The sequence below is a fragment of the Nanorana parkeri genome, unplaced genomic scaffold, assembly GCF_000935625.1.
Source record: "Nanorana parkeri isolate BGI_ZX_2015 unplaced genomic scaffold, ASM93562v1 scaffold290, whole genome shotgun sequence".
NCBI lineage: Eukaryota > Metazoa > Chordata > Amphibia > Anura > Dicroglossidae > Nanorana > Nanorana parkeri.
The window spans coordinates 1,381,227-1,398,058 of NW_017306558.1; positions in this window are offsets into that span (position 1 = coordinate 1,381,227).

Sequence of the window (16,832 nt, forward strand, 5' to 3'; positions counted from 1 at the left end):
AGCCGATGCATATGCGTTCGGCTCGGCTGAGCCGCTCGGCCATGATCGGGAGCTGTACGGGCTATTGTGAATAGCCCGTACAGCACCCCTTTGGTTCTACTGAACCGAAGGGGTCCTGGGGCCGAAGCTAGCCGAAGGATCGGCCGAAGCTACGGCCAGATCTTTCGGCAGCTTCGTGAATAGACCCCTTGGTTTACTAATTTAGATTGAGATTGCAGTCTATCAAAGGAGAAAGCTTGGAATGGTGGCCACTTTACAACACACACGGGGACCATGGGGAACAGCAGCCATCCTCCAGAAGGAAGGACAGTGTCAGCACCAATTCAGAGATGATTTGAGGATCTACAGCCGAGTGATACACAAATAAGATACATTTTTATTAAAAGTTAAGGTACTTATACATTTTTAAGATTTAACTCCTGAGTTTAGTGTCACTTTAATAATATAGCCAGTATACATAGCAAAAGCAGATATAAGAAAAGTATTGAGATTATTATTTTTTCTCTATTCAAAAAAATTGTAACCAGTGTGATTTTAGATTAAAAAATAAGGTAATGTTTAGCATTCATCCTATGTGGCAAATTTCTAAGGTACATCACAGATTTATGTAAAATAAAGTGTTAACTGACTGGCATGCTCAGAATCAGTGTGGTGTTTGTGGCCTGCAGTGCTCCCAGTATTCAGTGAAACTGGCGCTAGAAAATGTCCATCCATGCCCATCCTTGGCTTTGGGAAATTCCTCATTCTTTATAGCCAGGGCTGATGGATGTGCAAAATTCTCAGGATGCTGAGAGAAATGGAGGGCAAAAACACTGCAATGGTTCTAGGTGCACTAAACCTAACTTGAAAATGGAGTATGTCCTTTTAATTACAAATGTGCTGCAGAGAGTGGGAGCTAAGTGAGATGGAGCCTGCATCGCTGACCCTTTTAAAAGCCATGGGAGATTATGGGCACAAAAACAAATAAAAGCATGTTCATCCCCAGATAGGTACTTTGTAGACCAAGCCTTTATGTTTGTTTGTAAATTAATAATGAGAGAGTCCAGCGGAGGGCAACCAAACTAATTAGGGGAATGGAGGACCAGAGCTATGAGACAAGGCTGCAGAAGGGGGGATATGATTTTCATATACAAGATGTTCAATGGTGACAGCAACATTGGCAACAAACTCTTTAAGATTAACACCATTACAAAAACTAGAGGCCACCACCTAAAACTGGTGGAAAAAAAATTCCAGCACAAGGGGCGAAGGGGGTTCTTCACAGTAAGAGCGGATAGGGTCTGGAACTCACTGCCACCGGCAGTGATTTCAGCTAAGAGTGTGGAATTGTTCAAGGAACTTTTGGACAATTGCCTGAGGGACTGTAATATACAGGGGTACAAGTACTCCTAAGAAGGAGATGATGCGTGGACCTATATGGGATGACTTGATGGACTTATGTCTTTATTCAACCCCAAATACTCTGTAACTATCTAACTATGTTAGCCCAGAAGCTCGTAGTACAGTCTACACATGTCTGGTGTCAAGAAGTGTCATTGGGAAATACATATCTATGACAAAAAAGTATTTCTTTACAAATGATTGGTAACAAAGCAATGTGCTGAAAGCATGTGTACCAGTGCGTTACATGTCAAAAACACATTTTAATAGGGTGAAACTTCAATGAACTTACAGATATATCGTACAAACAGATTTATATACCCTAATTATGCAGTTTGAATGAGTTTTGATCAACTTTGATCACCGAATATATTTCTAAGGGTTTCTTTCTATGGATAATGTCTCAGGTTGTCCTTTATTTTAGAATAGTAGATATAAATTTGTCATTGTGAATCAAGGTTCCCCTGCTTACTCCAAAGGGATCATTTTCTGGTCACAGCAGTTATCAGGTAGATGGGGCACAATGAGTACAAGAACTGTTAACAAGTGCCAGTATAAGCAGAATAAATGTCAGAATGCGACTATGAGGGTTATTCACAAAGCTGCCGAAGGATCAAGCCCTAGCTGCGGCTGATCCTTCGGCTAGCTTCGGTTATGGGAGGCCTTCGGTTCAGTAGAACCGAAGGGCTGCTGTATGGGCTGTTCACTATAGCCCGTACAGCTCCCGCAGTTGAAAGCCTGCTACTGACAGCTGGGCGGAGCTGGCCGTCATGTCACGGCTGGCTCCGGCCACTTGCAATGACAGATCAGTGTCCCCTGGTTGCCAGGTAACCAGGAGACGCTAATCTGTCATTACAATGAGAACTCGCCAAGTTCTCAGTGTGTAATGACAGTTCAGCGTCCCCTGGTTACCTAGTAACCAGGGGATGCTGAACTGTCATCAGAGCTTAGCGGAGCCAGCGGTGATATCAAAGCCGGCTCTGCTAAACTCTCATCATAATGACAGATCCGCATCCCCTGGTTACATGGTAACCAGGGGACGCTGAACTGTCATTACAATGAGAGCTTAGCGGAGCCGGCTTTGATATCACCGTGCTCCGCTAAGCTCTCATTGTAATGACAGCTGGTCCCGGCCAATAGAAAGCAGTTGCTGGAGGTTTGGCTCAGCTGATCCAGATGTTGGATCGGCTGAGTTGAACTCCTTCTGCACTTTGGGTCGGCCAAACATGCAGAGCATGTTCGGCCGACCCGAACCCAGCCGAAGCAAGCCGATGTACAGCTGAATCAGCTGTACAAGCCTGAAGTGAATAGCCGAACAGCGTTATATCACCCTCTATATCTTTGCAAAGCTATCACTTCTGGACAGATAGGCTTCAGGTATACTAGCTCAACTTAATTGTAATAAAAACATAAGCTACATTTTGAGCATAAAAGTATAATTAAAAAACATACAAATTAAGAATTTTGTTCATGACACAAACTGTGTTTAAACCCATAATATAAACCAGATCGAAAATTGGGTCTTCTAAATACTCCAAAAAATACAAAATGAACAAATGATTTAATTTCAGTTCCCGGATGTTGCAAAAAGCTATTGTTTTTCAAGATGATTTTCTCATGACTTACAGACAAATGAATTCATACTGTTCAATAAAGACTCGCTAGGGTTCTGCAAGACAGATGCAGACAGTACTTTGCTGGCTCTTATAAGCGATCCCCATGCTGAGACCACATCTGAGACTTGTCTACAGGAAGCGTTTGATGGATGTAAATATTTATACCTACCAATCACTGGGTAAATAGATTTTTTTTTCCTGGAAGAGAAATGTAGCAATCATGTAGGTTAAAAATAGTGTTGAGTTTCCAAACATTGTTTACCATTTATTCTAATACAGAATAACACTAAAACTGCTACTATCGATCTTTCTATCTATCTATCTATCTATCTATCTATCTATCTATCTATCTATCTATCTATCTATCCATCTATCTTTTTATTGGTAAATAGCTGTCAAAGTTACATAAATGTACTGTATCCCAAAATGTATGAATATCCAACATTTTGTTTTAGTCTTGGATAGAGTAAGTAAAGATTAAAAGACCTGCCAGGTTATTGTTTGCTGCATGTATCCCATTGGGGAGATTTTCCTTCACTTCCTGTCCTGGAGACCTAAAGAGGGACTTTACCCATATCTTTGAAATGACAACAAATACACCTTTAGAAATGTTTAGTAATAACAATCTACAAACAGATACTTCTAGATAATTGCAGGCTTTGTATTCTCTGCATACCTTATTTCTGTTTTCCTTCCTATTCCTCTCACAATTGCCATTTTAACTAAGGGCAGATTACTATACCTCCCTCTACTTCCTGGAACTCTGGTACATGGGATCAGGACATGTGACCATGCACATCATCTCAGGGTAGCAAAATGCCTTTCCCTAAGATCTTGTGAGATTATAGATGAGATTTACCAGAAATGCTCTGCTGATGTAACCTTCCCAGGATGCATTACTTGGGCACATTACATCACCAAGGCCCAAGAGGATCAGAAAGTGGAAAAACAATAATTGCAACTAAAAGAAAAACATTTGTTTAACTAATGAATGGTTTCATTAGATGATCAGAGCTGCATGCTGAGGTGATTTTTAATGAAACAGGATACAGGTCCACTTTAAAAATAAACTCCAGTAAACAAAAAAATCCGAAATTATATTCACTGTGGCTACTACAGTGTATTACATGAAGCTTGTGGCCTCGCAAGGGATCATTTATATATACTTACATTGTGCCAAGCTGTAAGTACATATACGCTGGATTTTAGCTTTAAGTTTTCAAATAAACATCAAGTACTGTATTCTGAAGACCCTTTGTTAGACATTTATGCATTTTAAGCAGTGTTCTTGTGCCCTGATGTCCTCCATCTTACCATGTTCAACTTTTCAGTATTACAATACTTAGAGCTATGTCATAATCATTAGGAAGGTATAAGTAACTCTTCCAAAAGATCTGATGTCATGTCGCCAGAGAGATTGATGTTGTGTTATCAGAACAAATGCTCAATATCATTTCACTAAAAGCACATGATGAAGAAAGAAATACACTGCCTGGCCAAAAAAAAGTCACCACCTGGATTTAGCTAAGCAAAGAGGTAAGAGCCTTCAACTGGAAAAGTGTTATGATCTGGGGTTGCTTCCGTTGGTCAGGTCTAGGTTCAGCAATGTTATGTGCCTACAAAATAAGGTTAGCTGCCTACCTGAACACTGAATGACCAGGTTTTACCATCAATGGATTTTTTCTTCCCTGATGGCATGGGCGTGTTCCAAGATGATTTGGCCAGGATTCCCTGGGCTCAAATTGTGAAAGAGTGGTTCAGGGAGACATCATTTTTACACATGGATTGGCCACCACACAATACAGACCATAACCCCTTTGAGAATCTTTGGAATGTGCTGGAGATGACTTTACGCAGGGGTCCAATTCTCCCATCATGACTACAAGATCTTGGTGACAAAGTTAGGCAACTCTGGGTGGAAATAAAGGTTGTGACATTGCATAAACCTATTGAAACAATGGCACAGTGAATGCGTGCCGTAATCAACAAAGGCAGTCCAACAAAATATTAGAGTGTCTTTTCTTATTGGCCCAGCAGGGTATAGATTCGCATCTTCTATGTAATGTAATATTTGAACCATTAGATCTCATTATTCTTGACAGAATTAATATTACATACATAGTTCATGCTCACCTTCCTATAGGGGTGAGTAAGACCTTGAAACATTGGTTGGGGTCTGTGTGTGTTCCGTGGTCTGTGTATTTAACTTGAAATACACTCCTTATCATGATCATGATTAAAATGATGTCATGTAGTAGCCACTGAACATTTCTTTAGATTTAATTAGTTTTTGTATTAATATTATTCAATTTACAATGAAGCTATCTATGAATATATGTATGCTCTTCATTTATCAAGCTGATTGATACTTGAATCATACGCTCTTGTCAAATTAAGCTGCAACTGCAGTAGGACTGCTTTTTGAGAATATGTAATTAACTTTAATTCTATTAAAATGTATCCAATCTAAGGATTCATTATATCAGTCATCTTATCTTGTACTTCTATCTGAATGATGTGCTCTTTGTGAAATTAAATTGTCTTGATGCAGAGTAAATTATTTGCTACATTTTATATGATCTTTGTATTTTTTATACATATGTTCTTTTGGTTTATAACATGTGACCTAGTAGGCTGTTGACCTTGCAAGGGAATTTGCACATTACAGGGGAATTGCCCCTCAGTTTAGTGAATGATGCGAACCATATATCAATAGCAGTTTTGGGCTGCTAGGCCTTGGAGAGACTGTTGCATTGTTAGTAGAAGTGCTGATCACTATTACCAGGATGACTCCTGCATGTTTCTACTGTTACCAAATCGGCAAAGTATGCAGCAAGCTACATAGTAGACATGTGTGATTAGTTAAATTCCCAATTGAAATTCAGACAAATTTTCAAAAATTCGGACATTTGCATGCATCTATATTTCCGAATGAAAATACAAAGAGGGATATTCACAAAGCTGCCGAAGGCAGCCGAGTGGATAACCCACCCAAAGTGAAGTGAGCCAAACGCTGTTTAGCTATTCACTGCAGCCTTGTACGGCTGATTTCAGCCATACATCGGCTGAAATCAGCCGTACATTGGCTGACTTTGGCTGCACTTTGGTCAGCCGAACATGCTCAGCATGTTCAGCTGAGCTAAAGTGCAGAAAGACTTCAACGCAGAAGCTCCGGCAGCTCGCTTGCTGCCATTCGGCCCTATTCACATAGGTGCCAAACTGCAGTGAGTAAATAGCCGAATGCTGCCGCGGCGTGGTACCGAGCAGAATAGGAAGCCAATGAAAAAAGTAGAAAAAAAATGTTTAAAAATGTAAATACTAGTGTTGCACAGATACCAAGTACAGTACTCGGTACAAGTACGAGTACATGTACCGATACTTTTGAGCTCCAAGACTACACTAGAGAACAATTCAAAAGTTAGGAGGCAGCTGTCATTTGTAAGGAGCACACGGAGATCCTGGGATTTGTACATCTCTGTTTTAATGTACGATTTTGTTTTTATAAATATAAATAAAGGGATGCACCTATACCAGTTTTGCAAGTATGAGTACTGGTACTTGCCGAGTACTTACAAGTACGAGTACTGATACATTTTTGTTTATTGTAATGTGGCAGTTTTTCTAAAACAATACAGACTAATGATTTCAGGACAGTGGTGGAGTGCCAGAGCCAGGTCCCAGCTGCAACCTCTGCAACCCTGGTCGTTTCTCATGAAAATGCCAAGTGGCAAATGCCAAGTGGCCAAGTGCCAAATGCCATCTGCACTGGTACTCGAAAAGTATCTGTGCATCCCTAGTAAATACATTAAAACAAATAAATAAAGCTTTTTTTTAAAAAGAAAACATTTTTTTAGAGTCTTCTAGCAGGTCACGGCCAATGAACAACAACTGGGCGGAGCCGGCCGTGACTCCGCCCAGTTGTCATTGTTTAATGACAGTGCAGTGTCCTCAGGTCATTTGGGGACACTGATCTGTCATTACAACTGGGCGGAACCAGCCGTGATCTCAGCTGGCTCCGCCCAGCTGCCATTTGCGAGGCCTTCGGCCAGCTGTTCGCCCCGCTTCGGCTGTCACTTCGTCTCAGTCAAGCCGAAGCATATGCCTTCGGCTCGGCCGAAGCATATGCCTTCGGAAGCTGTACGGGCTGTAGTGAAAGCCCGTACAGCAGCCCTTCGGTTTGACTGAAGCGCTCCCGCAACCGAAGCTAGTCGAAGGGCTCCGGCGGCCGAAGCTAGCCGAAGGATCAGCCGGAGCTCCGGCTGATCCTTTGGCTAGCTTCGTGAATAACCCCCAAAGTATCCAAACATATCCGAATTTCCAATAATGAAAATTTGGGATGCATCCAGATTCTTTCCGAATTTCGTTCCGAATGAAGTTTTGCTGTTATATCCCTGCACTATACTAGGCTACATGCCCTCGACATGGGGAGGGTCCTTGTTGTGTATTGTGTTATATTAATAACAACATGTGGGCTCCCAGACCCAAATGGCATGTAGGCCTGGTATGGTGCAGGGAGGGGTGTTGCTACCTCATCCCCCCTTGCGTGCTCAGATTAAGGGTCTGGTGGGGATTGGGGGAGCATTTTTCTTTTTAATTTTTGGCATTGGGGTCCCCCTTAAAATTCCACCAGACCTAAAGGGTCTAGTATGTCTTTTGAGGGGAAACCCATGCTTATTTTTACATTGGGGGTGTGCCCTAACATTTCTAGCAGACCCCGAGTGAATGACCGACCTAAAGCAAAGTGAGCTGAACGCTGTTCGGCTATTCACTTCAGGCTGGTAGGCTGATTTCAGCTCGGCCAGCTTCGGCTTTCAGCGCGGCTCAGCCAAGCCGAGGCATATGCCTTCGGCTCAACTGAGCCGCTCGGCTAAGTTCGGGAGCTGTACGGGCTATTGTGAATAGCCCGTACAGCAGCCCTTCGGTTCTACTGAAACGAAGAGGTCCTGGGGCCGAAGCTAGCCGAAGGATCGGCCGAAGGTACGGCTAGATCCTTCGGCTGCTTCGTGAATAGACCCCATAATGTCCACTTTCTTCATCTGGCCCGTGTAGGCTGATTTACTAAAAAACCTAATACAAATTATTTGAATGTTTACTTCAATTACCCAATAGTGTGAAATGCAAATGTCTCTCTATTTATCTCATCTACACATGATTAGGTCTTCAAAGCATTTTTTTCAATTTATATATAACGCAGGTATTAAGCTCAGTATACACAATTATATTTTCTTCATTCAACCTTCAGCCTTAACAAAGAAAATATAACAGATTCCTCCATCCATACTGGACAAATCCCCCACGGCTTCTATTGTATGGTGACAGCAGATCCCAGCCCCTGTCTAAATACCCGAACAGAGTTTGCTGCTGATTGGCTGCCAGCTCCATTCGGCCTAAGATTTTCCAACAGGTTCCTTTGGCAAAAGCTGATCTAACGATCGACTTCTGCTGAAGGAATAGGGTCACCAATGGAGCAAATTTCAGCTGTTTCCTGCTAAGTCAGCCAAAATTAGCTCCGTGTGTACCCGGGTTTAATGTGACAACAGGTGGAGTCGGCTATCTTACAAGCCATAGACCTATCCTGGCAGATAGACAAGATAATATTTAATTTAGGTATTCTTATTTAACTAAAATATTGAAAAAAAGTCAGAAGTATAACCCTAAGTATGTTATGAGATGTCAACGGTTTTACGCAATCCAAAAGTAACTCAGACTAAAGAATGCCATTGATGCAAACTGGACTACTCATCCATACTTCTCCATGTCAATACCTGAAGTCTGAAGTGGCAAGCATACACTAGTGAAAAGAGAATGCATTTTCCTCTTATATGGGTTGTTGGCAATGGCATATGGTGAATAGGTGTGGAGGTTTGCCAAAGATGACTGGATAGTAGGATCTATGTATATATAGGCAGTGACAATTTGTGTATGTACAACAGCACGGTGGGGACGAAGCTGGGTCTAATATCAACCACTCCTGAAATTCTGGGAGATCATCCCCATGAATGAATTCCATTGGGTGAGGTACTACTTCTAGGTTTTTTGGATGGCTTTACTTCCTTACATGACTTACTCTTTAATAAAATGTAGAAAGAGTACAATGATGTTTGTATACATTAATATGCTGCATATAGCAAAAGTACAATCAATGAATTGTGACAAGTTCTAAAAGAACAGAGATTAAAAGCACAAACAAATTATATTCTTTTACTTTTAAATAAAGCAGACAAGAAAAAAGGGGCAAGTTGTATCTTATTTTTAGCCATGTCTCATCAATGTCTCCAAAAGTTCCTGATCAATTATATGATTAATTAAGTTAGAGCACATTGTGAATGCTTAACAAAATCTCTGAAGAGATCAGCTTTCACAAAAAGATTCAACTGTCTGACTGCAATGTATTCTAAGACTGAATTCATGGCGTCCGGGTTTTATGGTCTGCTTAATCTTCTTACTCTAACTGCATTCCATTTTTTTAATATTCCATTTGCATGCATGTGTACATCCTAATAGACTATTAAACCCACTATGTGACCTACTTTTGCAGGACTCAGGGCTTACATTTTATTGGTGTGCCTACATTTGCGCTGTGACACACTATTTAACACATGATATGAGCAGGTAATTTTATTTCTTCATGTTTTTATTTTTTGTGTGCATTGTTTTAAACTATCAGCATGCAAAAAGAACACTATCTGAGAAAGGTAAGACATAAGGCTATATTTACTTTATGTGAAGTGTAGTGAAGTGCTGTGATCCTGGGTCTGAAATACTTTACTGGAAAGTTACATTAAGTGAGCTTGTATGCACTTCAAACCTCCAATCATTCACAGGTGAATCTGAAAAACATAGAGTGTCTTCTTCACATGATTGGATGCTTGAAGTGTAGGCATTTTCACTATATTCCACTATCCACTATAGTAAATCAGGTCTCAAAGTAAACCTGATCATCTTATTACTGGTACCACATACCTTCCAATTGAGTAAATAGATTTCCAGGGCACTCTGAAAAATGAAGTTGCAGCTCATGTTGTATCAAATAGCAATTTGATCCCTTGCATCTTACAACACAGTCAGGAACCCCTCTTTCCCCAACTAAACTTTACTTCCCACCCCCTCTAGCTAACTACCTCAGTAGATTAAAAAACAAGTTAAACTAAATGATATTAAAGTACTTTCCTGAAGCCATAGTCATGTAACATGCTGGGTCCTAAATATTCTTTTTTTCAGACTGTGTGAGTGGGGGAATCCTTCTTCAGGTGCCCATGTTCATACCTGGTGATGTGGGCACTGTCATAAGCTGACTAGGAGGAGCTGAGGAACCCTCTGGCTAAGGGCTAAGACAGTTGCTTTTCCTTAAGGGAGTCTGGGTGGAACTCAGTGGGGGTTATTTACTAACCTAAACACACGCACGCACTAGGTGCGTGTGATTTTTACACAGCAAAACGTATTTATCAACCAAAAAGTCTCTAAAAGCATATTTCCACTAATGCCATATATGGAAAAATCATGCACATGATGCATATATAATGCTGCTTCACAGTTTAGACAAAAATGGTTAGCTCATGCATTTACATTCCTGCATTCATCAACGCAAGCAACACAATGTAGAGCTAATTTACACAACATCACCTTGCAATTCATGCAGTGCTTTGCACAACACACCTGCTGGGTGTGTACACACTACAAAAGTGTCTAGATTCCACCAATAGATCATGCTGGAAAGGAAACACACTACAGAGGTGTATACTTGTTTGTGGCGTGTTTATAAGGTTAGTAAATCAACCCCAGTTTGTTGAGAGCTATAGATCTATTGGGAAACAATAGTTTAATCCAGAGTTGAACCACACAGGCAGGAGACAGGTATACAGTTCAAAAAACAAGCCAGGAGATCTGTTTGAAACAGGAAACGTAAGCTAAGTACTGAAAGGGGGAGGTAGAAGAGGAACTGAAGCTGAATGGGATAAATAGAAGTAGAGTCCTCTACCAAGCAGGTGAGCCCTGAAACTGGAGACTAGAATGCAGTTAAAATGGAGTCAGTTATTGTGTAGCTGAACTTGAGACTGGAATGCGGCTGAAATTGGATACAAGTACTGTGAACCTAATCCTGAGACTGGAATGCACCTCAAACTGGAAACAGGTGCTGTATACCTGAACCGGAGACTGGAATGCAGCTGAAACTGCATTTCACTACCTGAACTTGAGACAGGGATGCAGCTGAAGCTCTAACTTGAACAGGGTATTTGATACTGAAGGGATTCAAACTGGTGACAAGGGGATTGCTGAAGTGCTCCATGAGGCAGTGATGTAATAACTGGAAGCCACAAAGAGAGCACCACTAACCTTTGAACATGTGGCAGTAGGAAAATAGCTCTGGACCGAAATACAGGAATGGCCTAGTAATTGGAGAAGAAAAACTTCATGAGCTAAGATGTTCACAAACCAGCACATTTCAGGGGATGTCTACTGTTTTTAACAGACACTTCCTTTTGGGTCCATCATCAGGGTCATCGCTCTTAAAACCTCCACCAGTGGTGGCATGATGATGTCAAAACAAAGGGTAGCAGCAAGACCAGTTAAGAGGGCCTGGAATGCTAGAAACTTCCATTCGTTTTTACTCCTGAAAGACATGCCATGGAGGGTCAGATGATGACAGGAATTAGGCGAGTTAAAATGGGCCTTGGGTTTTTGCTCTAAAAAAAGGGTTTTTATTTTCAGAAAAATGTGAATGGGTGAAAGGGATGGGGTGGTGGTCGGTGGTGTTCAGGAATTTACCCCCACAGAGGGGCTTCCGGTGCATTCAGTGAAAATGAAGGTATGTACTTGCACCTTATGGTTGTAAGCATACAAATGCTTTAATACAATAAAATACTTCTGGATTTAAGAAATAATAGTGAAATGTTTAAACCCCAAACTGAACTTTCAGTACAACTTCATTATATACGTTTCGGATGCATCAAAACCAAAGGTGTTTAAAGTCTTATATTTGCTTTCTTTAGAAAGCAGTCACAGCTGCTATTAGAAAAGCAGCTGCCAGCATGCTACAGAGAAAAACCCTTGCACTCTGTGTGGCAAGATGGGTCCTATGTAGAGGTCCAACATCCCTTTGCTGAGTCAAACCTATAACTCTAGCTCTGACTCAGTAGGGGTGGGTCAGACCTCTGAAGAAAGACCAGTGCTTCCCCACAGAGCACAAGGGTCCTTCTCTGCAGGATTCTGGCAGGGAACAACATTTATTAAGTCTGTGGCTGCTTTGTAAAACAAACAAACTGTAAAGGTGCCCATACACCTGCCGATTATCGTACTATAATCGCGGGTGATCCCGCGATCGTACGATAATCGGCAGGTGATCCCGCGATCGTACGATAATCGGCAGGTGATCCCGCGATCGTACGATAATCGGCAGGTGATCCCGCGATCGTACGATAATCGGCAGGTGTATGGAAGGCGTGCGACAGTTTCTACTGTATGGTTGCACGTCTTTTGTCTTCTGAGCAGGCAAGTACGATCTGCCTGTCCAAGATGGGCAGACCGTACGAGCTTTTAATTACTTTACAACCATCGCACAATGAAAGTTGTGCGATGGTTGTAAAGTGTATGGGCACCTTAAGATTATTTTTTACACATTTTGTTTTGCTGCACCTGGAATGCATTTAGTTGATAAACTGACAGTTCACTAGGCTTTAATTTCGGAGATAAACGTGTATATTGAAAGCATTGTTTCTCCAAGGAGTCTTGAAGACAGTTTATGTGCTGTAGGGCAGCTGATTTAGATTCTGTGGCCATTACTGAATTACTTATTTGAAATGCAGCCTGTTTTCATGATCTTTATTGCACTAATCCACATAGTGCCCTGCTTTTGGTAATGAGAATTGGTTTTGAATTTGTCATCTATTTGCAAGTTTAAATGCAGCAGTTTGTTCTTTGATAGCATCGCCGAGATTTACCAAAGAGTAATTTGCTTAATGTTGCAAACTTTCAGTCACCCTTAGACATGAGGCTTTGATTATACTGAAGAACATTTTTCTCATTAATTAAGCTTACCCAGTGACTATTGACTGGCACTGATCATGAAACTATGTAACTTTTTTTGAAAATGCTACACATGTAAGGAACCCGTTATACAGGTTATTGTGAGCAGCAGCTATTGGAGAGGCAGAGTTGACAGCTGTAAGGCTACCGTGTTTCCCCGAAAGTAAGACCTACCCCGAAAATAAGACCTAGTGCTATCTTCGGGGATTTCTGTAATATAAGACCTACCCCGAACTAGGTCTTATTTTCGGGGTAGGTCTTACTTTCGGGGAAACACGGTAGGTTCACACCTAGGCGATTGAGCTTGTGAGCTGTTTTTGCGTGTTTATGTTTGCACGATTTTGCGGTTTTCAATGCATAATGTCTATGGGACCCAAACCGCGCGACACCCGCCTGAAAATAGCTCCTGCACCTTTTTGCGCAACAGGCAATTTCTACCGCGCGACAAATCGCAAAGGAGTGAACAGCTTTCATAGACTTGAATGCAATGTCTCTGTTTTGTGCGATATCGCGAGGCTAAATCCCCACAACAAATCGCCTAGGTGTGAACCTACCGTGTTTCCCCGAAAGTAAGACCTACCCCGAAAATAAGACCTAGTGCTATCTTCGGGGATTTCTGTAATATAAGACCTACCCCGAACTAGGTCTTATTTTCGGGGTAGGTCTTATATTACAGAAATCCCCGAAGATAGCACTAGGTCTTATTTTCGGGGTAGGTCTTATATTACAGAAATCCCCGAAGATAGCACTAGGTCTTATTTTCGGGGTAGGTCTTATATTACAGAAATCCCCGAAGATAGCACTAGGTCTTATTTTCGGGGTAGGTCTTACTTTCGGGGAAACACGGTAGGTTCACACCTAGGCGATTGAGCTTGTGAGCTGTTTTTGCGTGTTTATGTTTGCACGATTTTGCGGTTTTCAATGCATAATGTCTATGGGACCCAAACCGCGCGACAACCGCCTGAAAATAGCTCCTGCACCTTTTTGCGCAACAGGCAATTTCTACCGCGCGACAAATTGCAAAGGTGTGAACAGCTTTCATAGACTTGAATGCAATGTCTCTGTTTTGTGCGATATCGCGAGGCTAAATCCCCACAACAAATCGCCTAGGTGTGAACCTAGCCTAAAAGGCTAAAACACTTCCTCTTACAATGGAGGAAGGAGTGGAAGTAGTATTTTATGATTAAACCTTTGTGAAGGGAGAGATTATCAGAATTAGATGATTGCTAGTGAGGGGCTGTATTTCTTTGGGGTTCATATTTTACAATCCTTTCACCACTCCTTCTCTCCTATGTATCTGATCTCCATCCTGTCTCTAAGTGCCCTGTATATTAATACCCACACTTCCCTTATCAGTCACATTAATCCCCTCAACTCCATCCTCCCAATATAGTTGCCCTGTACATTAACCCCTTCACTTCCTCTTCCCTTGTGAATGACCAATACATTTATGATGTACTGTATCTAGTGCACCATTACCATGCTCCATGTTTCAGCCACCTCATTGGCAGCATGTTTCTTCATTTTCAAAAAAGTGTGGCAAACATAAGATCACCTTGGGGTGTCTACCTCCAAAAGGGGTAATTTGGGGGATTTTACACATTCCTAGCATCTTTATTTGATATGCTTTATAACAGAAAATAAGGGAAACAGTTTTCTTTTTAAAATTTCTGGTGTTTTTTTCCCTTTATGTTATAAAAATTAAAGACCCAGAGGGGAATTCATAAAATTTGGAGCAAATAAAATCTAGAGCAGTTGCCCAGGGCAACCAATCAGCTTCTCTCTTCAGTTTGGTCAGTTAAGGTTTGAAGATGAAAGAGAGAAGATGATTGTTTGCCTTGCACTGCTGCTCCAGATTTTGTCTGCTCCAGTTTTGATAAATCCCCCCCCCCCTCCCCCAGGGTTTTTTAAATCCCACCACCCAGTGTTTATTAAATACCACCAAAAAAGCCCCATCTGTCTAAAAAAAGACATATGAAATTCATTTCAGGTACAGCGTTGCATGACAAAGTAATTGTCAGCCAAACTATCACAGCAATGGCCTGGTAATAAAGTGGTTTTACAGGCTTGCACTTAAAGAGGAACTTTACCCTTATACTATCTTTAAAATGATAACAAGGACTCTTAAATGTTTAGTGATGACAATCTACAAACATACTTCCAGATAATTGCCAGCTTTTTATTCTCTGCATACCTATTTTTTCTTTTCCTCCCCATTCTTCTCACAATGGCCATTTTTACCAAGAGCAGAATAATCCATCTCCACTTACTTCCTGGAACTCTGGCACATGTGACTAGGGCATATGACCATGCATATCCTCTCAGTGATTTACAGATGAGATATCCCAACAATGCATTGCTGATAACCTTCCCAGGATGAATCTCTTAAGCTGGAAAAAGTGCAACAGATTCCTCCATCTACACTTATCTATGTGGATGGAGTAATCTCCACCTGGGTAAATCTGTTGCACTTTTACCATCTGACCACAGAAAATCTGCAGATAATTGTAAGGTGTATGGGCACCTTTAGGCATGGGCCACATCACTAATGCCTAAGAGGACCAGGAAGTGTGGAAACAGTAATTGTAAGTAAAATAAAAATATGCTTATTTAACTAATAAATGTAAGATGATTTCACATCAGCATAAAGAGCTGATTTTTAGTGAAAAAGGGGAAAGGTCCTCCTTAAGTTGTTAAGGTTTCCAATCAAATTTCCTGATATAAAAAAATTGACAAATGATTTCATAGTAGATACAGCAATAAAATTAGACAGCAAGCACATGCAAATGTCAAAACTTTTTAACATGTGTATTATTTCTAGATATGCTACTCTAATCTTTAACTGTCCTGTTGTTTGCAATTTTCGAGAGACATAGGAAATAAGCTTCTAAATAATATAGATGCATTTATTATAGCTTTCGTAATGTATCTCCTGTGTCCAGTGATAAATGGCTTAGCTGCTCTACTTATGCAATAAGAACACAGGGCTGCTATGTGCTTTGTAGCACAGAAGAAAGTCACAGCAATCGTGAGAACAGGTGCACCTCATTCACATTCACAGGGTCAGAGTCAGGGCAGCTTTGTTCTGCTCTAATAGGCAAAATATTATAGCACATTATTTAGCCCCATCTGGGGTTGTTAATGCTAGCAAACCAAACAAAAATAATAACATGGTCTGTTAACACTGTAGCTCTGTAGCTTGTGTAATCCATCGACATTACAGAATAATGTGCTATTGCTAGTGTGTGGAGCAGCTGACCTTAAAGGTAAAATATAATGGTATGGGAATATGTTTACATGTTTACATGTTTACATGGGACTCATATGTGTAAGAGTTTTCTGGCATCTACTGACATGAAAGCATATGCTAAATACAGATGAGTGCAGAAAATGAAGCAAAAAAATAAAAACCGATTTGATCTTTATTGCACTCAGTATAGTCCAGGCAAATATTTTCAGTATTGTAGAAAACAACATAGAACCCTTAAGGGCTACATGTACAGTATGTGCACAAGATTCATACAGTATGTACTGAAATGCACAGAATAAGGCATTAAACCAACTGGATCAGCATGAAAGCCAGGTGACTAACATTTTGAGAAGAAGTCAATAATGTCAGCCTATATGGTATCCCAGTTTAGGTTTAAACCTCCTTTAAGATATTACTGAACCCTAGATGAAGATCACACCTTAGTAAATATGCAGATTCAGGGGTTCTAAATGACCAGATTAAAATGTTTCCACTTCCTTTAATCTACTTTCATGTATTTATAAAAAGAGTATAGAATCCCAGGTATGTCACAGTATACAGTA